Source organism: Malaclemys terrapin, chromosome 21 (assembly GCF_027887155.1).
Source record: "Malaclemys terrapin pileata isolate rMalTer1 chromosome 21, rMalTer1.hap1, whole genome shotgun sequence".
Classification (NCBI taxonomy): Eukaryota; Metazoa; Chordata; order Testudines; family Emydidae; genus Malaclemys; species Malaclemys terrapin.
In genome coordinates this window covers 7,493,531-7,511,427 of record NC_071525.1, presented here as the reverse complement: position 1 = coordinate 7,511,427, position 17,897 = coordinate 7,493,531, and the positions used below count along the sequence as shown (strand labels likewise).

At 54.0% G+C, this 17,897-nt stretch overlaps 1 protein-coding gene across 3 annotated transcripts in view; it reads left to right on the top strand.

Annotated features, from left to right (window-relative positions):
* Positions 1-17,897, top strand: part of CERS2 (ceramide synthase 2) — a 48,379-nt gene that overhangs the window by 20,010 nt on the left and 10,472 nt on the right. The window lies entirely within an intron of this gene.

Below are 17,897 nucleotides of genomic sequence, written 5' to 3'. Positions count from 1 at the left end.
AAAACGTGTGACCTTAAGTCACTTCCCGGCCCTCCCTTAATGCCTGCAAAGCTGTTCAGCTGGCAGCGCTCTGCCCTTGTGTCTGTGTTCCCTGCAGCAGCCGTTTCAGTCCCTGTGCGATTCCCTGAGATGCCTGTCCTGCACCAGGCCATGGCATGGTAAACCTGTCTGCTGCCCCAGCTGGGGCCCAGTCCAGTGTCTGTGCTTTGCTTCTAACTATGGGGCTTCCACCCACCGAATGTTTGTGAGGGGTAGAAGAACTCGGGTTTGAGAACCAGGCACAATCTGCTTTGCAGAGTCTGGGTCCCAGTTCAGCACAGAGCAAGGGGGGCGGGGAAGAGCTTATTTTCCAATTCCCATTTGGATGTGGACAAAATTGCACTGTTCCCAATAGTGCTCTGTACCCATCAAACTTGGTACTTTGTGGAGGTGAGTGGAAGATCAACGTCCCTGGTTTGAAGAGGGGGAACTAGGGCAGAGAGGGCCCAGCATTTTGCAGCCAGTCAGAGAGAGAGAGAGCTGGGAATGGACCCTAGGAGTCCTGATTCCCAGTCCTGTTGGCTCTAACCACTAGATCTGCTCCCACAGCCAGTAAAGGAACCCAGGAGTCCTCATTTGCAGACTTGTCCCTTATTAGCTAGGCTGCAGCAGGCCCAGAATGGCGAAATCTAGCGTCTCCTGGCTACGGTCATCTTCAGCTGCAGTCTCTGTGTGTCTCTTTTGTGTATGTTGCATTGAGAGCAGCTAGGTTGGTTGGCTTGCAAACACAGTGGGTCTTCCCCATGGGTGTGTTCGCCACGTGGCTCTTCCTTTTGAATGACCGAGTTATTTCCAATGGCTTGGCTGTTGCTGCAGTGCTCTTAAATCCGAATGTATGTGTGAGAGAGCACGAGCACCTGGCTTGGGGTGTGTGTGTATGAGTGAGCTGTGCACATGGGGTGCTCTGGGTGTGTGAGACACTGTGTGGTAACCTCTCCCCTCTATTTCCCAAACGTGAGCCTCTTGGCTCACCTCTGTGGACACTCGCAATGCGCTTGGGCAAGGAGTACTGACTTCGTTTGAGGAAGTCCCTGCCCTACCCCGCCCTGGAACACCCCATGTGACTCAGGAGGAAACCACAGCTTGTGACAAGCTGCACCATTGGGGGTCCCTGGCTCTTGCTACATGCCTGCCCAGCTACACCCCTCCTCAGCTCCCTGTGTCCTGGGCTTCCTAGCTAGGCCCTTGCCCTGGGAAGGGGGACAGTCTCCTTCCAGGGTCCTGCTCAGCAGATGCATTGAAGCAGCACTTCAGTAGCTGTGGGGAGTGGAGGGGTAGGGCCTGGGGCACAGCCTGGTCTCTGTGACTGCAGCCAAGATCTGCGCCCTTCCCCAACTCCCGCACTCCAGATCTCCATGTGCTGCCCATGTCTCTGCTCCCTTCGCCCACTCCGCACTTCCCCGCCACCCCGTCTGTGTGCTCACTTGTCCCACCCTGCCTGCTCCCACGTACCTCAGCGTCCTGCGGGGCAGAAGCCATGTCTTGGCAGCCTGTGCACGAAGTTGGCCACGCTCAGGATGCTATGCACTCAATGGATTGGATCCATTTGGCTTTGCAGAGGACCCTGGCAGGTAGCCAACCCGCTTCCAGGTGCTCCCTTCCAGGGGTCTGAGTGTGGGGGCTCAGCATCCCTGCCATCGGGGTCACCCCGCCTCCGGGCTACTGATTAAAGGAGGTACCAGCTATTGTCTGCCTAAGGGCTTTGGGCCATAGCACATCCCTCTGGGGTCAGGGCCACCCCTGGACTGGGGGATCCTACAAAGAAAAGGCTGAGGGATGGGGGGCTTTTATTGCTCTTGCTTGCTGTGATCTGGGAGCCCCCTTGACTCATCCCATTCCCCACGCAGCCATCAGGGCCCCCGTTCCTCTTGTGCTCCCTGCATGTGGGGTGAACGCACCCGTGACCTGCCTGGTGTAGGGGGTTATTGCATTGAGGGCAGTACTTGGGGGCTGTCGAGGGCACCCTGGAACGTAGGAGCAGGCGCTGCAGAGGGACTGAGGGAGATGTGCTCCTCTGTGCCGGCTGACCAGATGGCTGTGACAAGGTGTGTTTGCAGTATACGTTTCCTTGGTACCTCTGCATGGTGATCATCAGCAGCAGGAGATCTGGGACTCCTGGGTTCTATTTCCAGCTCCGTGAGGAAAGTGGGGTCTGCTGGTTGGGGTGAGGGGGTTGGGAGTCAAGACTCCTGGGTCCCACTCTTGACTCTGCCACTAACTCCTTGGCCAAATCACTCTGCCTCTCTGTGCCTCCGTTTCTCCGCCCATAAACTGAAAGGGCGTGACACTTTTGCAAAGCCCTTTAAGATGTATGTAAGATGCAAAGTGTCCTAGAAAGCCATGGTGTTTGTTCTATCTCTGTTCAGTGAATGCACTAACTGATCCATCCAGCTTCTCCTACGTGTGTGTGTGTGTGTGATGCAGCACATCAGCGTGGGACCAGTCGGTGCAGCTGCAGGGACTCTCCCTCAGTGTGTTTCTGTAGCATCCGGCATGGCGAGGCCCAACCTGCTTGGCCAGTAGGCGCTCGTGCTGTAGAGCTCTTCCACAACGACCTCCGCTGTCTGGCTGCCCCTCCCGTCGAGGCTCAGCAGCGTGCACAAGGCCCAGCACCTGCAGCTCTGCGTTGAGAGATGCAGTAGTGGGAGAACCTGGGAGGAGCTGCTCTGCTCGGGAGACATGGGGTCACCTGGCGTCATTTGTTTTCCACGGATGGTATTTAAGACAAGTCCTGACACGGTTAGTTTCCTAATCTGCTAAACCTGTTAAGGGCAGGGGGTGGGTGTGCATGCACCACTTCCGTCCTGTCCTCTCACCACCTGGACTAGTAGCTCTTCTGCTTTCTAAATCCCGCAGCTCCCAAGCCTTGAAACGCAGCCCCTTCCCCAGCCCCTCTACTTGTGAGTTGGGGACACAAATCTAGCCTAAAGCAAGGCCAAGGGTCTGTCAAGCAGTCCCACGGGGGCATAGGCGCCGACTCTGTGGGTGCTCCAGGGGCTGGAAAAATGGTGGGTGCTCTGCACCCACCGGCAGCCAAGCTCCCCGCCCAGTCCGCCTCCTCCCCTGAGTGCGCCTTGTGCCTGCTTTTTCCCCCTAGCTCCCAGCGCTTGCCCCTCGAAACAGCTGTTTCGCGCGGCTGGGGGGGAGGAGGGGGAATGCTGCATGCCAGGGGAAGAGGCGGGGCAGGGATTTGGGGAAGGAGTCCAATAGGGGCAGGGAGTGGGCGGAGTTGGGGCGGGGACTTTGGGGAAGGGGTTGGAATGGGGGGGCGGGACAGTGGCGGGGAAAGGATGGAGTCGGGGCGGCGGGGCGCAAGCACCCACTGCGCCGGGGAAAGTTGGCGCCTATGCGTGGGGGTGAAGGGTGCTAGCAACACAAGACCATTCATGTTCCTTCCTGTGAAAGACTTCAACTCAATCAATTTAGCTTATGTCTCTGGGATCCCTTGCTCAAATGAGCCCAAATTTGGACCACTAATCCTGCCCCAGGAAGCACAGGAGTTTTCAAGAAGATGTGAGACAGCATGTGGATTTTAGAGCACTAGGAAAACCTGGTTGTTGAACAGTAACTTAGGCTATGGGCTGGTCCACACTAACCCCCCACTTCGAACTAAGATACGCAACTTTAGCTACGTTATTCACGTAGCTGAAGTCGAACTATCTTCGTTTGAACTTACCGCGGGTCCACATGTGGCAGGCAGGCTCCCCCATCGACTCCGCGTACTCCTCTCGCCGAACAGGAGTACCAGCGTCGACGGCGAGCACTTCCGGGATCGATTTATCGCGTCTAGACAAGACGCGATAAATCGATCCCAGAAGATGGATTGCTTACCGCCGGACCAGGAGGTAAGTGTAGACGTACCCTATGTGTACGCTTACAACACTACAGCACTGCAGCTGCCCCAGAGAAACCCTCCCATCACTCAAGTATCAGAGGGGTCGCCGTGTTAGTCTGAATCTGTAAAAAGCAACAGAGGGTCCTGTGGCACCTTTCCTCCCATCACTGTAGTCAATCCATTTTCTCGAGAGGTGGTGGTTGGGTTGCATGAAAAATTCTTCTGTTGGCCTAGCACTGTCTATATGGGGGCTTAAATTGGCTTAACTATGTCACTCGGGGGGGGAGGGGGTGGTGGATTTTTCATACCCCTGAGCCATGTCACTGGGTTGACCTAATTTTCTTGTATAAACCAGCCCCTAGTCTCAAACTTATGTATATCAGAGCTGCCTCTTGGCTGTAATCAAAGAGAAGGTTGAGAGGCGACTTGATCACAGTCTATAGACACCATCAGGAGAAGGTTTCTGCTCTTGAAGTGAGCAGACAAAGGGAGAATCCGCTCCAAAGGCTGGAAGCTGAAACTGGAGTAATTTAGACTAGAAATAAAGTGCTGCATTTTAAGTGAGGGGAATTGATCTTTGGAACAGCTAACCCAGGGGATTCTACATCACGAGCAGTCTGTAACTCAAGGTTGGGTGCCTCTTTTTTTATAAACATGTTCTAGCTCAGCCAGAAGTTATGGGGTGGATGCCGAAATTGCTGGACGAGGTTCTCTGACCTGTGAGGCAGGAAGCCAGACTAAATGATCATAATGATCCCTCTTGGCCTTATGCTCTGTGACTGTCTGTTATCGATCAAGCCCAAGATATCCACTTTTTAAAAATACCTTCCAAATTCATGTTCTGAACAAACCTATGAGCTCATTAGAGAGAGAGACTTCTACCCGTAGAAGAGCCAAAGAATTCCGCTAACCTCAGCAAAACCAACCAACCATGTTAATAGATAGTAGGCACACGCTGGGCCCAGTTCTCTGCTGGGGTGAACTGGTAGAGCAGTTCTATTACGCTAGCAGCGAGTTTGTCCCGGTTACACAGCAAACCAGGAGTGCGTTGGAGAAGGGTTGTTGAGTGTATGTAATGCACGAGGGGTGGGAACAAATGGTGCGATACTATATAGTCTCTGTGTATTGTTGCCTCTCCTCTAACACCAGATATTGGGGCCTTGCAGATCAGCTCCCTACGGAGGGGAAATCTGTGATGCCGAGGCTGGGTATATTCGAAAGGTCACTTGTTTTATTTATACACGTACACCAGTCCTGGAACAGGGGTCGTCAAACAGCACACAGAGCAATCCCTTCTCCCAGGAACCTCAGCGGAGAGCCAGTGCTTAGTTCTCAGGGAGCAAATCTGTGTCAAGAATTGGCTCCCATCAGGGCTCAGGCACAGAGCAAACATTTGCACTGCTTCTGCAACCTTGTCTAAGCCAAATCTATCGCAGCATGTCTTCCCGAGTTGGAACACTTGCTCACACACCAAGAAAAGAATTTGGGCGACTGTAACAGCGCTACCTGCTGTAACAATAGGTATGAAATATCACCTATATAGTGATTGTGTGGTGTTCTAATTTGCAAATTTAATCTCCTTTTGGGGCATGCCTCAGGGTTGCTTATCAACTCAGCCCTAAAACCTGGATTAAAGGGTGTTTGTGTATTTTATAACTCTATGTGCAAGTCCTAACAGAAAGATTAATGTGCTTTGTGATCTCTACAAAGTGTTTTCTTCAGATCCTTCTCTGAGGGGGGGACATCTGACTTAGTTTGGGCTCCACAGCGACTTTTCTCTCTGGAGGGTGGGAGCCAGTGTGTGTTGAGTTGCCTTTTCTTTATTTAAAAAAAAAATCACAAGTCTAGCGTCTCCAAGTTCAGCACTCAGCCTGTCTCTTGGCCCCAACACAAGGAGCCAAGTCCAGCATGTTCAAGGTTGTTAACTAGCCTGGCTTGAATCTGCATTGCTTTGCCTGATTGACCGCCTAATGCCTCGACTTTGAGGTCATCATGGAGGTGATGGAATGGGGAGAGCGTTGCTCCAATACTTTGAGATCCTCCAACCCCAGATTTAAGGGGAGTGTTTTATCATTGATGTATCATGTGGCAAAGACCCATCAGTCCAGGATTGTCTGTTGCCCACCAGATTCTCAAGAGCCGCCCTTTGTCCCAGTTCGTAGGTGCAGGTTTGCTCACTTGGGCCAGAATTTTCACAAGAGTCTCAGCTTCCATTTAGGCACCAGAACAAGGGCCCCGGGGTCATCACATAAGCTCAGCATTTCAGGAGCATGTTAATTAACCCTGCCCTTGTTTTTGGTTCCTAAATGGGAGCTGCGACTCTTGAATGCCTGGGCCCTTCTGATCATCTGTAGACTGTCTGGCCCTTTGGTACTTAAACGCTGTGCGAATGATTGCAGGTGGTAAACTTCCACCCAGCCATTTGCAAATTGTGGTGATGGGGCAGGGGAAGAAGAGTTGTGGTTGAAAGTGAATCCCTTCTTGGCTTTTTTAAATGAGCTGGAGTTGCATGAAATGCTGTGGGTATCTGTGTGATTTGTCTTCTAGGCCATGAATTAACGGAACACTTAGGTCCATGTGTTGGATTCAGTCCAAATTGGGCACGTGCTTAACTTTAAGCACATGCTTCATTGTGTGCCTAGGTTGGGGCCTGATTTGACCGTAGCAGTTAGAGGATGGAACCCTTTCTGAGGCTGCCTTCTCCTTCAGGTCCTGACCGATCCTACAGAACGCCGTCCTACACACCCTCCCCAGTCTGTTCTACAGTTGCTTAAATTTATCTTATCTTGGGCAAATGACACTTAGGTGGGGTGGGGGTGTGATGCGTGTTCAAATACAATTGCAGCATGAAGCTCCACTGATTGCTGCAGGGTGTGCCTGCTTCTGTACTCATTTGGGTTGGGCTGGTTTTTTTTTTAAATTTTGGGTTAATCCCACTAATTACGGCAGTGCCCAAGGGCCAACCTGAGTGTGAGATGGAGGCAGAATTTACCAATGTACATTGCCAAAGAACCACAGTAATACCTCAGCAGCTCCCCCGTCCTCCAGCACCTCCCGCCCACCAGCAGCCCCACCAATTAGCACCTCCCCCGGCCTCCTGCCCAGTGCAATCAGATGTTTTGCATGCCCAGGCTCTGGGGAAGGGGCAGGAGCCTTGGGGGCAGGGCTGGAGTGGGAGCAGAGCAGGGTGTTGAGCAGTGAACGCTCCCAGGCACATTGGAAAGTTAGAACTTGGCTACACTCGCGGATTCACAGCGCTGTGAAGTGCTCCACCTCTCCGAGGGGAATAGCGGGCAGCGCTGCAGGCGCTGATTACACGGGCGCTTTACAGCGCTGCACGCGCTGCGCTCGGGGGGGGTGTTTTTTCACACCCCTGAGCGCAGCAAGTGCAGCGCTGTGAATTGCCAGTGTAGCCAAGGCCTTAGTGTCTGTAGCTCCAGCCCTGGAGTCAGCACCTATGCAGGGAACTGCACATTAACCTCTGAAGAGCCGTGTGGCTCCGGAGCCACAGGTTGGCCACTCCTGGCTTACAGTCTAAATAGATCAGACAGGCACAGGGTGAGGGAAGGGGCATCCCCCACTAAGGCTGCCAACACTGTATTTCAAAAATAAGGGGCCGTTTTCTTAGCACCCCCGCCTCACCCCTCCTCTCGGTATCATCAATAATAATAATAGGAGTACTAAGCAGTACTTACCTATGTTTGCCTGGGGTGTTTCTTGCTGCTTTTTGCAGCACTTAGCCAGCCACCAACCAGCAGTTATGTTCCTCTGCTGGAGACATTGGCAGTGACTGCGAGTGGGGAGGCTACGCCCGGGGAGTACTGACTTCCCCCTCCCCCTCCACAGAGTCCCTTCCTGACCCGGGCCCTTCAGTGCAGCTCCAGGGCATGCCGCCCCGTCCACTTGCCCTGCCAGACAGATCCCGCGCAGGGAAAGCAGATGGGGCTGCACTCAAGGGCTGGAGTCAGCAGGGGGCAAGTACTCATGGGTGCACCTTTCCATTCCCCTCCCAACCTTGGCCTGGCCTTTGACTGCGCCCTGCGTGCTTTCCCTGCGCAGCAGCACTGAAGGACCCGGGCCGGAGGGGAATGGAAAGAGGCACCCATGAGTACTGGCCACCTGCTGTTGAAATACTAGGTGTCCTGATTGAGTACTGGACAGGCAATTTTCTATGTAAATAAGGGACATCTCGCTTGTAATTTGGGGACCGTTGGTGAGCCCTTCCCTCCCCACCCCCCCCACGATAACACCGCCTGAGTGTGTATGCATGGAGGCATGCCCTGCAGTGATCGCTCTTTTCTCTTGCCCAGCTGCTGAGGACAGATCCATTCTGAATAGCCCTATTGAGCACTGACCCTGGCCGCGCTGGGGATTCATTTAGCCCATGTGCGTTCTCCACATGTTGCTTGCACAGCTCTGATAGAGGCCTGGGCAGGGCTGTTGTGGCTGCTTTCCAAGCCCGCTCTCCCTTCCCCAGCGCTGTTACCAGCTGCACCATGTACCTTGGATGCCCTGGACCTGATTCGTGATGGTGAACCGCTGGGAGATCTCTGGTTGGGTTGCAGGCCAGGGCTTTTGGTGCATTTGTGCAGTGGAAATGAGGTGCCCCCCCCTTCCCATTCCTTCCCAGAAAAAGCCCATCCGTGTTGGCAGCGTGAAAGCCGGGATCGCTGCCCTGGTTTGCCGCTCTGCTTTTGATCTCTGCAGCGTGAGTACAGCAGCGCAGCGGCTTGGCGGGCTCCCATCTGATTGTTGTAGGGGCTCGAGGCGTGACTGAAGCGATGGGGCGAAGGACTGAGGGGCGTGTGCAAGCCGGGCAGGCTTCTTGCTCTCTGTGCAGGGAGTACTCGACCTGGGGCCTGGATTTTCAGAGGGGCAAAGTCTGCAGCTGTCCTGGGCTTGCTGTTGCTCAGCGCCCCTAGGAGCCAGGCTCTCCCCACACACACCCCAGGACCATCTGGGGCTCTGTATATATCAGCTATTGTGGGCTCCGGCTGCAGAGAAAAGGAACAACGCAGGTTCCCCACCCACTGCAGCCCGTTCCAGTTCTCGGATGCCAGGGCGGCCCAGCCGCCGTTGCAAGCCCCCCTGCCTCTAGCACTGGAGAAGCATCCTGTCATGGAGTGGTCCCGACAGTCCTTTCCAGCCTTAGTCTCAGCCCACAGCCACCCCGGTGGTCTTGACCACGCCATGCTCTATTATATTTGTTTCTAGTCAGTGCCAGGTTCCCCACTTGTCTGCTGCAGCGGCCAGTCCTGCCTACTGCTGCCTTCCGTCAGGCTCCCCGCTCCCCCTAGCACTTCCTGCCTGTTTCCTTAGATAGCCCTAGCTGCTGGGGCGCTTCCCCCTCACATAGCCCTCAGCTGCAGCTCTGCTCAGTTAATTGGCACCCTCTATCAGCTCCCTGCCTTCCTTCCAGTTAGGTTCTAGTTAAGAGACTGGTGGGGATTTGAATTAGCCCCTGACTCAGCACACCCTGTCACACCTCCCCTGTGACTGCCATCTCCCAGGTCTCTGTGTGTGGGGGAGGGGGGAAGGGTGCTCAGGTAACAAGGAGGCTCCGGCAGGTGGCGGTGGGGATGGGGAGAGCCTTGCCTTGTCGCTGCTGCTCTGTAGGGCTGGACAGCCCATGCTGCAATGCTGCCGCCGTCCCAACCCAACTGACAGATGGTGGTAGCACCCAGCTTCCTGTCCCCGGCTCAGCTGTGCTCAGGAATCCTCCCCTTCACCCTACTTTGCAGCCTTATTGCTTGCCCTCTGCAACAATTTTAAGGGGTCCCGATCCTCCTGGTTGCCAGGCAGCCTTCGCTCCCACTGACTGGCAGGAGCAGAGGATGCCCTGCACCTGCCAGGGGACATGCAGCCATTTGGGGGATTGGGCAATAAGGTGCCCAAATGCACCCTGGGTGGGCCTCTGTGCCCAACTCTCCCCTGAACCCAATCCACGCAGTCCCTAGAATGGCAGGGTGAACACAGAGCTCATCAGCCGGAGAGGATCTCTGTGGCTGTATGCCCAGGTAGAGACCCACTGCTGTAATCAAGGGGACCCTGCAAAGAAGGGAAAGTCAGGTTAAAATTAACCAAGAGGGAGTGGGGTCTAAGGGTTGGAGCAGGGGACTGGGCATCAAGACTCCTGGGTCCTCATCCCATTTGTGTCACTGGCTCACTCTGTGGCCTTGCAGCGGGTCACTTACCCTCCTTGTGCAGGGCTTCCCCGGCTGTACCCTTCTCTGCCCTTTGGAAAACAGAGGGTCAGATGCTCAGCTAGGGTAAATGGGCGTGTTCTCACTGACCTCAGTGCAGCTGGAATGTCATAGGATGTCGTTAGGCTCCTGTCTCCTTAGTACCTGAGCACCTCATGCTGTTTAGTGTATTTATCCTGTCATCCCCCTGAGGGCAGGGGAGTGCTGTTATCCTGTACACGTGGGGAAACTGAGGCACACAGCGGTTGAGTGACTGTGCCAAGGTCACATAGGTAGTGTGGAAGAGCAGGGAGTTGATTCCGACTCTCCCAAGTCCTAGACTAGCGCCCTTCCTCTCCATGCTGCACTGGCTTACCCCAGCTGTGGCTCTGCCCCATAGATCACCGAGGGCCGAGAGGGCTCTGAGTTCTGTGCCTGCAGGGGATGTGGCATGTAGAACCTGACACTAGGGGCTGTCATTGGTTTCCGAGGGCTGGGAACTTGGTGTGAGGCCATGCCCATGCCCGGAATGCTGTCTCCTTTGGGACGTTTGCATCAACAGATTGCAACGCTGCTGCCGCGGTGGCTATTCTAGTTCCCTGGGCGCAGTATGTCAGACCAAGTGCCTGCCTCGAGAGAGAGCTCACGGGCTGCCCCAGAGAGAGCGTGCGGTGAAGACTGTAGCTAGTGCCGCGTTGGGGGGGGGGGCATGGGCACTTTCTGGACACCTAGCAGCTCCCGGCCTCCAGCAGTGTGCGCTCTGAACTGCCTGTTGCACAGGATGGGATAGAAGGGTCTGTAGGAGGAAATGGGAGCAGGGTATGACCCCTGTGAAAGATCATGCATCCCACACTGCTTCTCTGGGGTGGGACTCCGGATGCCTGGGTTCTATTCACAGCTCTGCCACTGACCTGTTGATGACCTTGGCAAGTCACTGCCCCGTCTCTGCCTCAGTTTCCCCTTCCATTTCCTAATTAGGTTCCACCTGCTCAGTCTCTTTAGATTGCAAGCTCCTTGGGGTGGGGACCGTGTCTCGCTCTGTGTCTGTGCCGTGCCCAGCACAACGGGGCCCTGATCTGAGTTTGGGTCCCAGAGTACTGTAATATACATAATACCTGTCGCCACCTGCTCTGGGTTGGGCTATTGGCTGCCGTTGCGCGTTGGGATGGTGTGGTTGATGGTGCGTTTGCTGGTTGGTTGAGCACATTGTGGTGGTGTTTGTGCCGGGGGCTGTGTGTTGGATTTGCAGTTGTTGTGCTATTGAGCAAGTTTTAATGCGGATCAGCACCCAGGTTTCCCTTTAATGATGTGAGACGCCACTTGATGGGGCAACAACTCTAATCAGTGTTGGGGATGTGGAGGGGGGCTGGTTATTCGGCACCTGAATCATCCATTTGGTTGGGGTTTTCCCTTTTATTTTTTTTATCATTATTCAGATGGGTGGGTGCCAGTGGTGGGGAGATGGGATTGGGGGTCTGATGGGAGAGGCCAGTGGCTGGGTGTCCAGGGAGTAGGGGGATGGTATGAGATAGGGAGGAAATGACAGGGTAGGGCAGAATACAGGGGCTCAGGTCTGTGTTTGGGGTTATAAGGGGATGGAGGGAGATGGGTGGATGAGGGGGGAGGGATAGCTCAGTGGTTTGAGCATTGGCCTGCTAAACCCAGGGTTATGAGTTCAATCCTTGCAGGGGGGCACTTAAGGATCTGGGGCAAAAATCAGTACTTGGTCCTGCTATTGAAGGCAGGGCTGGACTCAATGACCTTTCAAGGTCCCTTCCAGTTCTACAAGGTAGGTATATCTCAATAGATGTAGCAATACCCTGTGCGAGGGGATGGAAAGAGAGCAGAGGAGGAGTGTGATGGGCATGTTAGGGGTAGGGCAGGGAGATGGAGACAGGAGGAGAGAGAACCAGGAAGTGAAACTGGCCGGCCCAGCTGTTGGTGTCTGGGCTGTCAGTGGTGCAGGGGGAGTGAAAACCCCAGCCCCCTGCGCTCTATAGATTCGATCTCAGTCCTCTCCAGGGTTGATGATATTTTTAAACCGGCTTTGATTGAGGCGCGGGGCCGGCCACTGCTCTTGGCAGTGCTGGGAGCTGCCATGCCGAGGCTGGTGGCGCGACTCCAGATTTACCCTGGAGTTTAGCCCTGATAAAATCCATCCTCGTGTGCGTGCGTGAAGAGGCTGTTTGATGGTTCCGAGCGAATCTGTCCACCCCGCTAACACAGGGGTAATGCTCAGTGCTCCGTGGACGCTGCCCACGCTCACAGTAGCAAGCGCCATGGTTCACAGTGGTGCATTCATGGCAGGATTCCTTCTCTCATGTGCTGCGAGGAGCGGTAAGTGCTTAGGAAATGGTTCCAACGCCCCATGCGCTCTGCTCCCTCCCCCACTGGGCTGCGCCAGGCTGCAGAGCGTGACTGGTTCCTCTTGAACAGGTGCACCCTGTGGCCATAGCCCCACTCTGTCCGTTTGCCTGGGTTCTGTCTGACCCACACCTCAGCCAAGCCTTTTTGGGGGGCATTCTGGCAGGTGAGGCAACTTGTTGCAGGGAGGGTCCCCCTTGCTTGAGTCTGCCCCCAGCACGAGGGACTGCGTGTTGATGGGGTGGCCGAGCCAGTCTGTCCAGTGGCCCAGGCAGGGTGCCACATAGCAAAGTCAGTCTCAGGTGCACACCAGACTCTGGTGAGTTGACTCCAGGCAGAGCCAGGTGAATATTGGCCTTTTTGGTTACCCGCTTTCTGCGCTGGGCAGGTCCTTTGCTTCTCAGCGTCTGTCTGGACAAGAGAACTGACCAGGAGAAGGGCCTGGGCTGCCCAAGGCCAGGAGCAGGGAATGGGGTGAGTGACTGGCTTGTCCTTGCATTCTGCCGTCCCAGCACCAAAATGTAGCCACCTCTGGGGAGGGGAGGGGCAGCTGTTAAGCTACACCCTAGTGTCCTATTCCTCTGAGGAGCTCAAAGGACTTTGAATGTAGTCCCTTTCATATTTCCCATGTGGCAAGTGTTAGTACTGTTCCACAGGCTGGGAAACTGAGGCACAGAAGCAGGGAGCAACCTCCCTAGGGTCTGTTAGAAGTGGGAATAAAACCTCAAAGCATCCCTTTACGCTCAGGCCCAGCTATGGGACAGATGAGGTGACTGGAGATCCAAGGTTTACTGGACGGTATTAGGTTAGCTGCTCCGCAAAGAGCCACTGAACAGCCCCCCCCTCCCCCTCCCCATCCAGGCCCGCAATATAATCAGAACGCAAGTCAGCTGGCCACGCCATCTCTCTGCAAAGTTGGCTCCAATCCACCCATGCCTGCAGCCCTCCCCCTCCTGGTGCTATTGAATAGCTAGTAGTTAACATGGGTCTGGGAACGTCTGCTCCTTGCTTCAGGGAGCCCTACAAATGCGGCAGGAGCAAAGGCGGGTGGAAAATCCTGTACCTCCTCCCTGACCCCCAGCAAACCCATGCTGGGAGCCTTGCTTGAGATGATCAAGTCAACTGGACACTAGATATGCTCCAGACTAATGGGGTCTCGTGCCTGAATCCCACAGTTAGGAGAAACTCCAGAAAAGCTCAATCATAGCAGTGTTGGGCTGGAAGGGACCTCAAGGGGTCACCTAGTCCAGCCCCCTGCGCTGACCCTGGACCAAGTAAACCTAGACTATCCGTGAGAGGTGTTTGTCCAACCTGCTCTTAAAAACCTCCAGTGACGGGGATTCCACAACCTCCCTTGGACGCCTATGCCAGAGCAGAACTAAACTTAATCATAAAGTTTTTCTTAATATCTCCCCTAAATCTCCCTTGCTGCAGAGTAAGACCATTACTTCTTGTCCTATGCCCAGTGGACAAGGAAAACATTTGATCTCCATCCTTTGTAACAGCCCTTAACATATTTGAAGACGGTTACCAGGTTCCTTCCCCCACCCAACATGGCCAGGTTTTTACCTTTCCTCTTAGGTCAGGTTTTCTAACCCTTTGATCATTTTTGTTGCTCTCTGGCTTCTCTCCAATATGTCCACATCTGTCCTAAAGTGTGGCACCCAGAACTGGATGCAGTACTCCAGCTGAGGCGTTACCAGTGCTGAATGTAGCCGGACAGTTACCTCCCGTGTCTTACAAACGCCACTCCTGTTAGCACGCCTCAGAACGATACTAGCCTTTTTCACAACTGCGTCACATTGCTGGCTCTTACTCAATTTGTGATCTGCTATAACCCCCAAATCCTTTGCAGCAGTGCTACCACCCAGCCACTTAATCCCTACTTTGTAGTTGTGCAACTGATTTGATTTTTTTTTTCTTAAGTGAACTACTTTGCACTTCTCTTTATTGAATTTCATCTGGTTGATTTCAGGCCAATTTGTCAAGGTCATTTTGAATTCTAATTCCGTCCTCCAAAGTGTCAGCAACTCCTCCCAGCTCCGTGTCATCTGGAGCTTTGATGAGCATACCCTCCAGTCCATTATCCTGGTCATTAATGAAAATATTGGATAGTACTGGCCCCAGGACTGACTCCTGCATGACCCCACTAACTCTGTCCCCCTCCCTCCCCCGCCAGTTTGATCGCTAACCGTTGATAACTATCTTTGAGTGTGGTCTTTCTACCAGCTGTGCACCCACCTTCCTCTAGACCATGTTTCCCTAGTGTGCAATTGATAATGCCACGTGGGACTGTGAGAAGCTTTACTAAAATCAAGATCTACCACATCTACTGCTTCACGCCATCCACTAGGCCAGTTATCCTGTCAAAGATGAAAATTAGTTTTGTTTGGCATGATTTGTTTTTGACTATTGCTTATCACCCTGTTACCGTCCAGGTGCTTACAAATTGATTGTTCAGTAATTTGTTCCAGTATCTTTCCAGGTATTGAAGTCAGGCTTACTAGTCTATATTTCTCTGGGTCCTTTGTTCCCCTTTTCAAGACAGGTACTGTACTACGTTTGCCCTTCTCCGGTCCTCTCGGACCTCACCCCTCCTCCATGAGTTCTGGAAGATCATTGCTAACAGTTCCGAGATTGCTTCAGCTAGTTCCTTAAGTACCCTAGGGTGAATTTCATCAGGCCCTGCTGACTTGAATACTTGACTAACTTAGCTAAATATTCTTTAACCTGTTCTGTCCCTCTTTTGGCTTGTGTTTTTCCCCCCCCCTTGTGAATATTGTGCTGAGTATCTGCTCACCATTAAGCTTTTTAGTGCTCCGTGCTCCCTGTTAAGCTCTAGAGTTTTACAACAGCCACAGACCCTGTGGGACCCTGCCTGGGCGCAGAGTGAGAGACGGTCCCCGCTCTGATGAGCTCGCAGTCCGAATAGCCAAGGCAAAGGCGGGGAGGGAAAGCAGAGGCATACGGGGCAATGACTTGTCCGAGGGCAGTGGCAGAGCTGGCAATAGAACCCAAGTGCCCTGCCCATGCAAGAAGGGGGAAGGTGGATCTTGTGTTTCGCCAGCACTGATGAAGGGCAGCCATCTCTGGGGTGGAGCACAGTGCCAGATTGCACAGCATGTTATGCAGCCGCATGGGGGAGGAAAGTTGTTTGGTGGGTTTCAGCCTTGTTTCGTACAAGCTGCTCACACCGAGATGGGCCTCGATCCAGACACTGGGGCAGCCTTCTCTCTTTGGCTTCACTGCCAGGGAGCGGGCTGGACTGGAATCTGACATCTGCTCTGCTTGCACTGAGCTGCTGTCTGAGTGGGAGGGCAGTAGCCCCGTCCCTGGGAGCCAGCCCCATGGCTGACTGGAGGATCTTCCGCTGCACATGCTGGGGCTGTGGGGCAGCAGAGAGCCAACCTGACAGTCAGCACTGACAGCCCTCTTACCAACACCCTACTTCCAGCTTGAGTCTTGGCCATGCCTGGCTGGTCGTACACCACCAGCCTCTCTGCCGCCCAGGCACTCTCTTCCAGGCTCTGCCAGTCCTGTCTTCGCCTTGCCGGTGAACAGGAGATGCACCCCAGTCCAAGAGGCCCTTTTGAATCGTTCCCCTGGGATATCCAGACCCTGATGCTCACAGAAATCCCAGCTCCTCTGCCCCCACGGGAGCAGTGTGCCCTAGTTTATCATAAACCACTCTGCGCTTGTGAGCACTTTTAATAAAACCAAAGCCGGTTTATCAGAGAGAGAATAGAGATTTAACTAGAAACCAGAGCGAGTGGTGCAGAGAAAAGGTTGCGATACAAAACAAAATGCAAAGCTGGGTCAGCACTTATCAATAGTTCCCTTTCCTAGCTAATAAACTCGGGTTCCCCCCAATGTTCAGCCTGTTGCAGAAGAACCAGGATCCAAACGTTCGTGAAAACACCCCTGCTCCACAAGGGGTTTCTTCCGTGACTAAATCTAAAGAACCCTTCCATCCTCTGACACTGAAACAGTTTTTTGTTCCTGTTCACAGCCTGGGCGAGCCCAGGTCTTGTTGCAATGCTCCTTTTTCACCTTTAAGAGGTTTTGATTGTATGGTACAAGGCTAGACAATGGAGCCTTGCATTGCATCACTGGCTAAATAGAGGAGGAGTGACAACTCCCTCCTGCCTGCGTGGGCCGTCACCGAGATCTATATCTTGGTGACTGATTTTTTTACTGCAAGTCCATAAAGCATACTGTCAATAGAAATACATTAGTCCTTGCTACTACCCGTACAATTGTGAATCTTGATAAATTACGAGCTTTCTTTAGACACTTACAGCAGGGGTGGGCAAACTACAGACCTGTGGGCTGGATCTGGCCCACCAACCATTTTAATCCAGCCCTTAAGCTTCCGCTGAGGAGTGGGCTCTGGTCCTTGCCCTGCTCCGGCACGCCAGCTGGAGAGCAGGGTTGGGGGCCTCTCCACGCGGCTCATGGAAGCAGCAGCATGATTCTGCTCTGCACACTGCCTCCGCCCCAAGTGCCGCCCCTGCAGCTCCCATTGGCTGGGAACCGCAGCCAATGGGAGCTGCAGGGGTGGTGCCTGAGGACAGGGCAGCATGCAGAGCCGCCTGGCTACACCTCTGGATAGGAGCCGGAGAAGGGACATTCTGCTGTTTCTGGGAGCTGCTTAAGGTAAGCGCTGTCTGGAGCCTGCGCCCCAACCTCCTGCCCCAGCCCTGATTCCCCCTTCTGCTCTCCGAACCCCTCAATCCCAGCCCGGAGCACCCTCCTACACCCCAAACTCCTCATCCCCAGCTGGAGGCCTCACTTCCCCCTCAGTCCCCAACCTAGAGCCCCCTCCCACACCCTGAACTCCTCATTTCTGGCCCCAACCCAATTTTGTGAGTGTTCATGGCCCACCGTACAATTTCTATTCCCAGAAGTGGCCCTCGGGCCAAAAAGTTTGCCCGCCCCTGCCTTACAGCTTACTCTTGCTGGATAAAAATCCTGTAAGACATGTTTGGTGTAGTGAGTTTGTCAGGTCTGAGGTGAGAGTTGTTCGCAAAGAACCAGGGACCCTTTGCCAAGGAGCCTGTGTCTCAGCTGGGTGCTGCAGTCATCCTGGGAAAGCCACCATCACTTGCTCAGCCTCCCCTATTCTGAGCCCCAGACAGAATGTAACCGGATCTCCCACGTGTGGCCGGGATGGGCCGGGGGGGACTAGTAGCTGGAACTCTGCATGGAGGTGAGCGAAGGCTAGATGCAGAGCTGGGTGCACTGATGCTGTTTATTTGTACTGTGGTAGCACCTAAGGTCGCCATTCGGGACCCCCTGGCGCTAGGTGCTGTACAGACAGAACAAAAAGCCAGTCCCAGCCCCGAAGGACATACACATCTATACTTAGAGAGCATCTTGACTTGAACGTGGCATGTGACCTGCTGTACATCTGTCCCAACCCAGACCCTTTGCAGCCTCTATAGACCCCATGGTGCTTTTCAACCCTGGAGCCTTCA